Source organism: Miscanthus floridulus, unplaced genomic scaffold, assembly GCF_019320115.1.
Source record: "Miscanthus floridulus cultivar M001 unplaced genomic scaffold, ASM1932011v1 os_2502, whole genome shotgun sequence".
NCBI lineage: Eukaryota > Viridiplantae > Streptophyta > Magnoliopsida > Poales > Poaceae > Miscanthus > Miscanthus floridulus.
Genome location: NW_027098345.1, coordinates 27886 through 38557, shown reverse-complemented (window position 1 = coordinate 38557; position 10672 = coordinate 27886). Strand labels below are relative to the sequence as shown.

The 10672-nt window shown below is 46.0% G+C and overlaps 1 non-coding gene across 1 annotated transcript; it reads left to right on the top strand.

Annotated features, from left to right (window-relative positions):
• Positions 1 to 7135: 7135 nt before the first annotated feature.
• LOC136535087 (small nucleolar RNA R71) lies at positions 7136 to 7244 on the top strand. The gene has a single exon (XR_010778927.1). It is a non-coding gene; the product is annotated as a small nucleolar RNA R71 (small nucleolar RNA).
• The last annotated feature ends 3428 nt before the right edge of the window (positions 7245 to 10672 follow it).

The following is a 10672-nucleotide window of genomic DNA, read 5'->3' as shown; positions in this document are numbered from 1 at the left end:
GAAAGGGCATAGCTCCATTGCCCATTTGACGATGCACCCATTCGCATCCTTGTTGCGAATGATGTCTCCAGAGGGTACTCGGTCATGACCACCACACGATATCCGTCGAAGTAATGTTTCAACTTTCGAGATGTTATCAGTATGGCGTAGATCAGTTTCTGAATCTGTGGGTACCTAGTCTTGGATTCATTGAGTACCTCACCGATGAAATAGATTGGTCGCTGTACCTTGTAGACATGGCCAGGATCGTCACGCTCGACCACCATGGCAGTGGAGACCACTCGATTAGTTGCCGCAATGTAAAGTAGGAGGGTTTCGTCTTCTCTGGGAGCAGTGAGGACCGAGGTGATGTAAGGAATTGTTTCAACTGTGTGAAGGCAGCGTTTGCTTCCTCCGACCACTCAAACTTCTCAGATGCTTTGAGTAGCTTAAAAAATGGTAGTCCTTTTTCGCCTAATCTTGATATGAAATGACTGAGGGCAGCCATGCATCCGGTAAGCTACTGAACATCCTTCACCTTTCTGGGCGGCTTCATGTCCAAGACAGCTTTGACTTTCTCTGGGTTAGGGCGTATGCCATTCGTGACTGACGACGTTGCCAAGCAATATACCAGAAGGAACACCAAAGATGCACTTCTTTGGGTTTAATTTCCATTGGAATGTATTAAGGGCTGTAAAGGTGTGTTACAGGTTGTCAACAAGGGTATGTGCTTCCTTGGTTTTGACAACTACATCATCAACATAAGCCTCGACGAGGTCGTCTTTTATCTCATCTTTGAGGCAGGCCTGTATGGCGCGTTGGTAGGTAGCCCTGGTGTTCTTGAGCCCGAATGACATGGTCTTGTAGCAGTAGGCGCTGAAAGGCGTGATGAAGGATGTCTTGATCTGGTCGTATTTTTTGAGAGCGATCTAGTGATAACCAGAGTAGCAATCGAGAAAGGAAAGCAGCTCGCAACCGATAGTTGAATCTATGACCTCGTCTATGCGAGGTAAGCCGAAGGGGTCTTTAGGGCAGTGTTTGTTGAGATCAGTGTAATCAACGCACATTCTCCATTCATTATTCTTTTTACGTACAAGAATCTGGGTTGTCTAACCACTCCGGATGATACACTTCTTTGATAAATTAGCTGCCAAAAGTCGTGTAACTTCTACCCTAATCGCCTCCTTTTTGTCACGAGCGAACCATCGTAGCTTCTGCTTGATAGGTTTGGCCTTGCCGTCGACATTTAAGGAGTGCTCGATCAAGTTCCGAGGTACACCAGGCATGTCAGCAGGTTTCCATGCGAACACACTCACATTGCTCCTCAAGAACCTAACGAGCGCGTCTTCCTATTTAGGATCCAGGTTGGCCTCGATAAGGGCTGTTTTGCTAGGATCACCGTCGACCAGCTGGATCGCCTTGTGTTCTTTGGACTTGATGTTCTTGCATGGAGCCTTGAGCTCTGGGATCTCTAGGTGGTCGGCTGAGGTCTTCTTGGCATCGAGCATGGTCTCAGCCATGCGAATAGAGAGGCCAGTGAGCTTCTGCTATTTTGAAGCTAGTCATCCTCGCAGGTATAAGCTGCGTATACGTTGCCCCTGAGAGTTAGAACCCCTTTCTCGGTAGGCATCTTGAGCACCAAATACCTGTAGTGAGGTATGGCCATGAATTTGGTGAGCGATGGTCGACCAAGGATAGCATGGTAGGTGCCGTCGAAGTCAGCAACCACAAAGTTGACATAGTCGGTGCGGAAGTGGTCCGGGGTACCAAATTGCACAGGTAGCGTGATCTGCCCGAGAGGTGTAGAGCTCTGTCCAGGGAGGACACCCTAGAACTATGCCTCGTATGGCTTGAGATCTACCTAGGTTATCTTCAGGGCTGGCAGACTGTTCTTGAACAGTATATCGATGGAACTGCCACCGTCAATCAGTACTCTGTTGAACTGAACCTTGTTGATACAAGGATCGAGGACTAGGGAAAAACATCCTGGCTCAGGTATTGTAGCCCATTGGTCCTTTCTACTGAAGGAGATCTCACGGTGAGACCAAGGAGGGAGCTACGGATCGGCGATGAGGTTGTCAGTGTTGGCCACGTTCAAGCAGGCGTGGGTGAGCAGCTTGCGTTCTCATTTGGTCTCGATGGACACTTTGCCTCCGATGATGGTGTGGACATCGATCGGTTGGCTTGACGTACTTGTGACAGGGATCTGCGTCTTCATCATTGTTGTCCTCGTTGCGCTGTTCCCCTACGTCGTTAGGCTTGTCGGACGTATCCGAAGCCTATTGACGCGTGTAGATAGACTTGAGAACACGGCAATTCTCTAGGGTATGATTTGACTTGGGGTGGAGCTGGTAGGGTCCTTTCAATGCTTTGGCATAGTCTTCTTCGTAGTTGCGACGTCCGCCACCTTTCTTAATGGTGTTGACCTCGCCGTCGTCTTCCCGAGCACGCTTGCCCCTGTAATCGTCACGGCGGTTACGCCGGTGATTACGCTGGTCATGGTGGTCGCGGGAGTCATTGCGCTGGTTGCGGCGATCAAAATTGTCGTTCTGACCACGGTTGCCACGGTAGTCGTCGTGGTGTGGGGGGTGGTTGGAGCACGGAACCCTTGCTGCTTCTTCGATGATTATCTTTTTAGCATCATCGGCATCCGCATATTTCTTTGCAGTGGCCAGGAGCGCTATGACTGATTCAGGTCTCTTGCGGAGGAGCTTGTCCCGTAGGGTATCGTGGAAGCAGAGACCAGTGATGAAAGCCTCGATTGCCTTGTTGTCGGAGATTGACAGGACCTTGATGCGCATTTCTGAGAAACGTTGGACGTACTCGCATAGTGGCTCATTTTTCGATCTCGAATCCGCTGCAGATCATATTTGTTGCCGAGGTTGCTCGCAAGTAGCAATGAAGTTGTCGATGAATGCTTGCTTGAGCTCTTGCCAAGAATCAAAGTAGTTCGCCGGCAAGCTGACCAGCCATTGGTGGCCTGCATGGCCGACAGTGACTGGGAAGTAGTTAGACATGACGTGCTCGTCAGCCATGCCTGATCTGCACATGGTTTCATAGAGCATGACCCATAATTTAGGGTTCTCCTTGCCGTCGTACTTCTAAAGTTTTTCGAGCTTGAAGTTCTTGGGCCATATGACTTGGCGAAGGTGCAGAGTAAACTGCTTCAAACCCGGAGGGCCGTGGGCAGTATCATATTCCATACGGCGATAGCTTTCGTGGGATGCACGATCGTTGGCTCTTTGGTTAATGCGATCGCGTAGATCGCGTTCTCCGAGGTAATGGTGGAGATCGTTATTGCCATCACGGTGATCCCGGTTGCCACCTTGGTTAATCCTACGACCGCGGTTATCGCGGCGATTATCAGCGGTTGTCCCGGTGGTTGTCATCCTGGTAGTCGCGGCGGTTGTCATCCCGGTGGCGGTTGTCGTCCCGACCACCATCATGGCCACCAGTTTCCGCCTTGACGGTTGTCTGATGGGTCGTTGTTGCGTGAGCCACGTTGGTTGGGTGGCTGTGAGCAACTCGAGGCTGTGGCTTGATTCGACTGAGACGGATGGAGCCCTAGGCTTGAATTTACAATCTCTGTGGTCTAGGCCATAGCAGCTGTTAGGTAAGCTTGTATATCATCATGAACTACCTGAGTTTCCAGGGGTATTAGGTAGTCATTGCATTGTCGCCATAGCAATAGCTACATTGGCACTTGGAGTCCTGAAGACCTGCTTGTCCCCCACCCTGTCAAAGGCATTGTTAAGGTCGCGTGGCTGGACCCTTATGCGTCGGGCCTCCTCTTCTGCATCGGCTTTGATTTATCGGTGATTAAACCGGTCAATATTGCGTGCTTCGCGTGCTAGCCTTTCTTGTTCTGTTTCGCCGACTACCGGTGGTTCGTCATTGCTGACAACATTGATCAAGTCCCCTCGCCTTGGTGGGAAAGATGGGAATCATGGGAACCCCGGGGCATGGTCTAGGATATCCAGATCATACTCAACGCCTTCATCACCATGGTGCTGGAGCTCGGTGTGGACAGAGGCATTAGATGCGATGCCAGACGAGGAGCTTGAGCCACCCTCTTGAACTATGTGGACGGATCCTTCCTGATAATCCTCAATCCAAACCATGTTGATGAAGTTGCGCAGGCCGTAGGGCTGGGCCTGGTAGTTCTTCATTGGGGCTTCATATTCAGAGAGCCAGAGACCCATCACGGAGGCTGGCCGGCGACGAATGGAGTGCCCTTCAGGAGTAGATGTGACCACGAGATCCATACCGAGTCATGCAGGATGACCGGCCTGAGCTGGTCGGGTAGATCTATTGTGGGTAGTGTTTACCTGCTCATTAGGTTGACTTTGAATCGAACTTACCAGAGCTAGGGTTTCGGCAAGTTTGGTGCCGACCCGATCGATGGAGTCGAGCAGGTCGGTGTTGTCGATCTGCCTCCCTTTGTAGCGAGGAAGCGGACGATGGGTTGTCGGCATGGCTGAAGATGATGCAGGCGTGGTCCGGAGCCAGATCCACCGTGGTCGGAGCCATAGCCGATGCAGGTGAAGCAGTGGTCGACATAGATTGAATCCGCGCCTCCTCCGTGGTCATGGCGATGAAGTCGTCGGAGCCGGTGGTCCTAGGTGATCTGGCCGATGGTGTATGCGAGGCCGTTCGGCGTAGCCATGGAACCAGGGATGATGACCATCTTGTTCGCTTGGAGAGCAGTACGCACACCCCCTACCTAGGCACGCCACTATCGACGAAATATGGTCAGCAGTCTACCTAGGGGTATGCCCAAGGTAGTAGATTGTCGGCAGACAGATGCGCAAGCTACAAACAAGATGGTGACGCAAGACAAACACGAGGTTTTATCCAGGTTCGGCCGCCGTGAAGGCGTAATACCTACGTCCCGCGTCTGATTGTATTGTTGTATGTCAATGAGAGATGTTTTTAGAGGGGTCCCCTGCCCGCCTTATATAGTCCGGGGGGCAGGGTTATAGATCTGGAAACTAATCCTAACCAGTTACAATTGCCATAGGAGGCCAGATAAGGATTCCTACTCTAACCGACCAGGATCTTGCTTGATCTCCAAATCTGTCTTGATTCCTTGCGCAGGACTCCGAACAGATTGGCTGGGCCGCGTGTCGTCTTCTAGTGGGCTAGACCCCCTGGTTTGGGCTGGCCCAAGCCTACCTATAAAGGTATAGGGGTTAATACCCCCACACACTCCCATTGAGTCCTTTGTAGTCCACTCCCCGATATAGGTAGCACGTAGGATGTGGTTACGAAGGAAGGGCAAGCTCTATTCTTAATCTTTCTTAGTAATATCCCATATGTGTAGATATAAAGATGATCTTAGCCATGATTACTAGGTGTAATTGCACTAATCAATGTATGCTTTGACTTGTAATTAAGAATGACTTAGGAATTATTCCTCTAATATTCTACCTGACCATGCTAATGCCATAGAAAGGAGTACTCTTAGTGATTTATCATTATCATTGATCAATACTTTTCATATCTCTTATCCTATGACTTACCCCTGTTATGAGTAGAATATTAGTTATGGTTTACTTCTCCATCAATGGTATAAGTTATCAATACTTGTCCATGCTAGACCTTTCCTATGGTAAAAATATAAATAACGATACTTAGAATACTCTCGGGTGAAGTGCTACAATGATATAATTATCTGTACGCTTGCAGATTCCTTTTCATTTATATATCTTTATATTTTTTCTAGTCACATAAATGATAAAGAACTACTTAGTATTGTTCTAGTAGTGATTCTAGGCAGTACCAACAAGCATCTCTGGCACCATCACTAGGGATGACAACCTAGTAAAGTAATGTTAGGAGATGTAGGTAATTAATAGGTGGCTACTAAAACAAGTAACAAGTTAATAAATACCAATAGTTGGCTAGTTGTAGACACATTGATGTGGGTTTGAGCGTTGAATAGTTGATCTTATCAAAAACCTTCTTGGGCATGACACTGACACTTGCTCCAAGATCGCATAGCGCATTCTCAAAGTTTTGGTCTCCGATCGAACAATCGATAGTGGGACATCCTAGATCCTTCTTCTTGATAGGTGATGTGTTTAGAATGGCCACACTGCACTCCTCTGTTATCTTGATTACCTTAGTGGTGGGCAGTGGTCTTTTGTTGTTCAGGATGTCTCTGAGGTACTTTGCATAGGTGGGTACCTGCATAGCATCTAGTAGACGAATATTAATATACAACTTTTGAATTACCTCTATGAACTTACCAAACTGCTCATCCATTTTGGCTTTTCGATTTCTGCATGGAAATGGTAGGAAGGTGGTGTCATGGAAATCTTGCATCATTTCTTGTGCTTGTGGCTCAACTTCTTCAACTTTATCATCCTTCTTCTCCTCTTGTACTATTGCCGGTGTCTTACTTGTCCTTGTTGGATACGGTGGATCCATGAGTAGACTTGTCACCTCTTGTGGTTATGGCGTTGACCTTTTCAAGGTTAGTGGCAACAGGCAGAGCAGTGGCCAACTGGGCTAATTGTGATTCTATCTTTTTATTATAGCTAAGTTGGTCTTTTATAGCAGAATAAAAACTATCCATTTTGGCAATTATGTTTTCTAGGACTTTATCATTAAAAGCAAGCTTCTTAGAGATATTCTCATTAATCCTATCTTGTTTTAAGATCAAATCCCTCAAGGAATGGTTGCTTAGGATTATAAGAATTATTACCTAGGGTACTTACCTTAGTAATTTGACCGTTGTTGATTCCATCCTTGTCTCTGTTGTTGTGAAGCAAAATTGTTGATGACAATGTTTGCGTCTTCTTGATATTCAGAGAAATCAACCCCCAAATATTCTCCACATATGTTTTGGGAAATAAAAACATCTTGAATAGCCTGACAATCCCTCTTGTAATTGGCTCGCTGTTCAAGCCAATTCAACAAGACGTCCATCTTGGTTGACAGTGCACACACCTCTTCTGGTACTTCTTTGCTCTTATTGTATGATTGAATATTGCATTGAGACTAGCCTTGATTAGAGGTTATCTTCTCCATAAGAGTTTCAACTTTTCCAAGGGTGGGTGACATAAATGATCCTTCAGCAGTTGCATCTAGTTGTTCATGAGCTTTCTGAGTTAATCCATGGTAAAAGTTTTGCATGAGCAACCAATCTTACATCCCATGATGAGGACAATCTGAAATGTAATCTTGAAAAACTGTTCCCATGCTTCGGGAATGATTTCTCCTTTCTGCTGTTGGAAATTGGAAATCTTTCCTCTTAAGGCATTGGTCTTGCCTATAGGGAAGAACTTTGCTAAAAAGGCCTTTGAACATTTTGCCCACGTGTTGATGTTATCTTTATTGGTGTAGAACCATTGCTTCGCCCTTCCCACTAATGAGAATGGAAAGAGGTGGAGCAGTATGATGTCTTGAGCAACGTCCTTGATGGTGATTGTGCTGCTTATCTCTAGGAAATTCTAAAGATGAGCACTAGCATCTTCATGTGCCTTTCCACTGAATGGAGTAGCTTGCACCATGTTGATGAGGCTTGGCTTGAGCTCAAACTCTAGGTTGTTGGTTTTGAGTATTGGTCCAGTGAGGATGTTCTCGGTGCTTGGAGCAAAGAATTCACGCAGAGTCTTTTCAGCCATAGATTCAGAAACTGGTGTTGAGCTTCCTCTTGATTGGTTTGATTGTGATTGATGGAATTTGTTGATGAATCATAATCAATCCTGCAATATCCTGTATAAGATATGAACAAAGACAAACAAGGGTAAGCCTGCTAAAGCAGAGGTGTTATGATTTTATCAATAAGTATTTATTTGATCAATTCTCTTAGTCATGTGCCCCTCCCCGACAATGGTGCCAGAAATGCTTGTTGACATTTCTTAGCATCACTCTTTACTAAGTTGTCATCCCTAGCATGATGCCAGAAAATGTGTTGTTGGTAATTATTAGGAACACTTGTAAATATGTATATTAAGTAATCCTTAAGCGCACAGATAATATACCATTGTAGCATTTTATCCGGGAGTATACCAGGTATTGTTATTTATATTTTATCCACAGGGGGGAGCTATGGGGTTGGCACAGAGGTATTGACAAATATGTATACTTATGATAATATCATCACTCTCATGCTATTGCAGGGGTAAGTCAAGTGATAAATGAATGATAAGTGTAAGGTATTGTTGGTATTCCAGACATAGAAATAGATACTCATAAATATAGAGTAGCTAGGCAGGAGATTAGTTAAGAGCAAAAAGATTCCTAAGTCATTCCTTATTTACTAAGTCTTTTGTACACCCAAGTATATACACTCTCATCTATAGCATAATTAACTTTGGATCTATGCATAAGGAACATTACTAAGGAAGATCAAGAACAGAGCTTGACTCCCTTCGCAATTGGGTTCTACTTGATCTACAAACGGGGAGTGGACTACAAAGGACTCAATGGGAGTGTCACATTCATGATCTACCACATGACCCAGAGTGTAGAATGCATCCATAGATAAACAATATTTAAGCACCACGCTTACATAATGTCGACCACTTAACTCACTCGAGTATTGAGCTAAGCGCTTTGCGAACATATGCATATATTCATAATCAATCATGACTATATCAAGCATATAACTAGAGCAAACTAGGAACATAATAAATAGCAACATAATATTGAAGTAGCACAAAGAAATAAAATAAAGAGGGATACAATGGATATACCGACCTCTTGATGGCGAATCCGGAATCCTGAGCAATAGCCCAAACTCTACTTGAACCTTGCTAGCTAGCCTATACTAGAACTTTGAAGAATTCGAGCTCTACTCTCTTCTCTCTAGAAACTCTAATTTCTGGTCTACTCTTGACTTATGACAGATGCAGATGCTGAGGGAGGGGGGCAGGGGCTGGTATATATAGGTCGGAGCGTCAATTCTGAGCCCTTGGATCAAACCGACTAGAATAAACAGCGTAGATGCAATCCTTAAGGCGGTGGAGAACCGACATAGCGAGGCCGAGACCGACGGGCATGTCATCCTCTTCATGTCTGCTTCGATGGCGTGGCTTCTGGTGTCCTCCAGAACCTTCTGGAGTTGTTTACGAGACGGATAAGCTCGATTTACTTTGACGTTTAGGTCCACTTTGATAGTTTTCTGGATAAACCCTGCTGAAAACACAGATTCACCAAAACTCATGGAAATTATCAGTTTAAACCCCTAAGTCTATGTTGGTGATCATTTTCATGCATGATTTTAAGTTATATTAACGGTTTACGATGGAAAGTAACTACCGTCAATAGCCGGCAAGGACGGGGCGCAAGGTCGGCTCGTGTGTGGGAGCCTGAAGGCGGCGAGCATTGGCCAGCACCGGCAGCACGCGGAGGGCGGAGGACGGCTCGCTCGTGGCGCAGACGAGCCTGCGGCTCGCGCATGGTCGTGCAGAGCCCGACGGCGCCTGGTGGTGCACGGAGGGTGGAGGCCGGCTTGCACGCGTCGTGAAGGATGGCAAGAGCGCAATGGGGTGAGCATGCGACAGCTCGTGCGCGGCCGCGACAAGAATGGGGAGGGGCCGGCTCACATGCAATGGTAAGGTGTGTCCTCATTGCTCGATCCTGTCATGGCCTAGATAGAGAAGCTAACACAAATTCCTTTTCTCTCCACGTAGTATGCTTCGAACAACGACCTCCATGAGACTACGGCAAGGCAACGCTCCCGTGGGGCTCGCGCACGTCGGCCAGGGACGTTGGTGGCTCGCGGGCAGGGAAGGACGACGCTGCGACGTGGGCGGCGCGCCACGAGGATGCAACAGGCGACGACCATGGGCGCATGATGACCTCGAGGGCAGGACCCACACAGTAGGAAACTACACGGCGCCCCGTCCCTGAAACCGTCGGTTTCTTCAACGCTGGTTCGCGTTCACGAGACGACGCCGTTTCTCAGGGGAGAAACAGTTTCTCATCGAGTTACTCTCTTTCTTCATTTATTTGGATGCCACATCAGATTTTTTGCTTGCATGGAAGATCATTAATGCCATGGACCCAATAGAGCACTTGTTCTTTTACGCCTTGCATTACTTATAGTACCACGTTGTGAATGAACAACATCTGCAATGTGGAGGTGGAAATAAAACCAAGGCACGCACAACAACACAATTCACACGTGAGGGACAGAATAATGTATGACAAAAAAGGTGAAAAACAAAAATATAAACATGTTTGTAAGAAATAATGGAAAAAATCATGTCCATGTGCATATCCTCTACTTTGTGTGGCCAAAAAGGAAAACAACATAAAGTTACCGTGTTTATGGGGCAAAAAAAGAAAAAAAATGTTTAGATGTACCTGCTAAATAAATTAATGCTACATTATTTAAGTCATAATTATTTTGCATCTACATATGCTTGTTTATTTATATCACGTTATTTTATATCTGTTAGTGCAGCGATACATGCAGCCGAGGCATCCTAACGAACAAACGATTTGAATCTTGTTCTACATGACTCGGACAAAGCGATCAAGCACTTGCCACCTACCTTTATTGTTTATCAATAATTCAATTAACATTTTCATTGTATTTAAAATAATTTTAGAAACGCGTACATGTCGCACGTGCATATTTGCTGGTACTAAAAAAATAAAAAATGTAAGAGAAAAGGTATAGAGATGTATAGGTGGGCCAAACGATTGGGTATTGTTTTTTTTTTTTTTTGTCCAA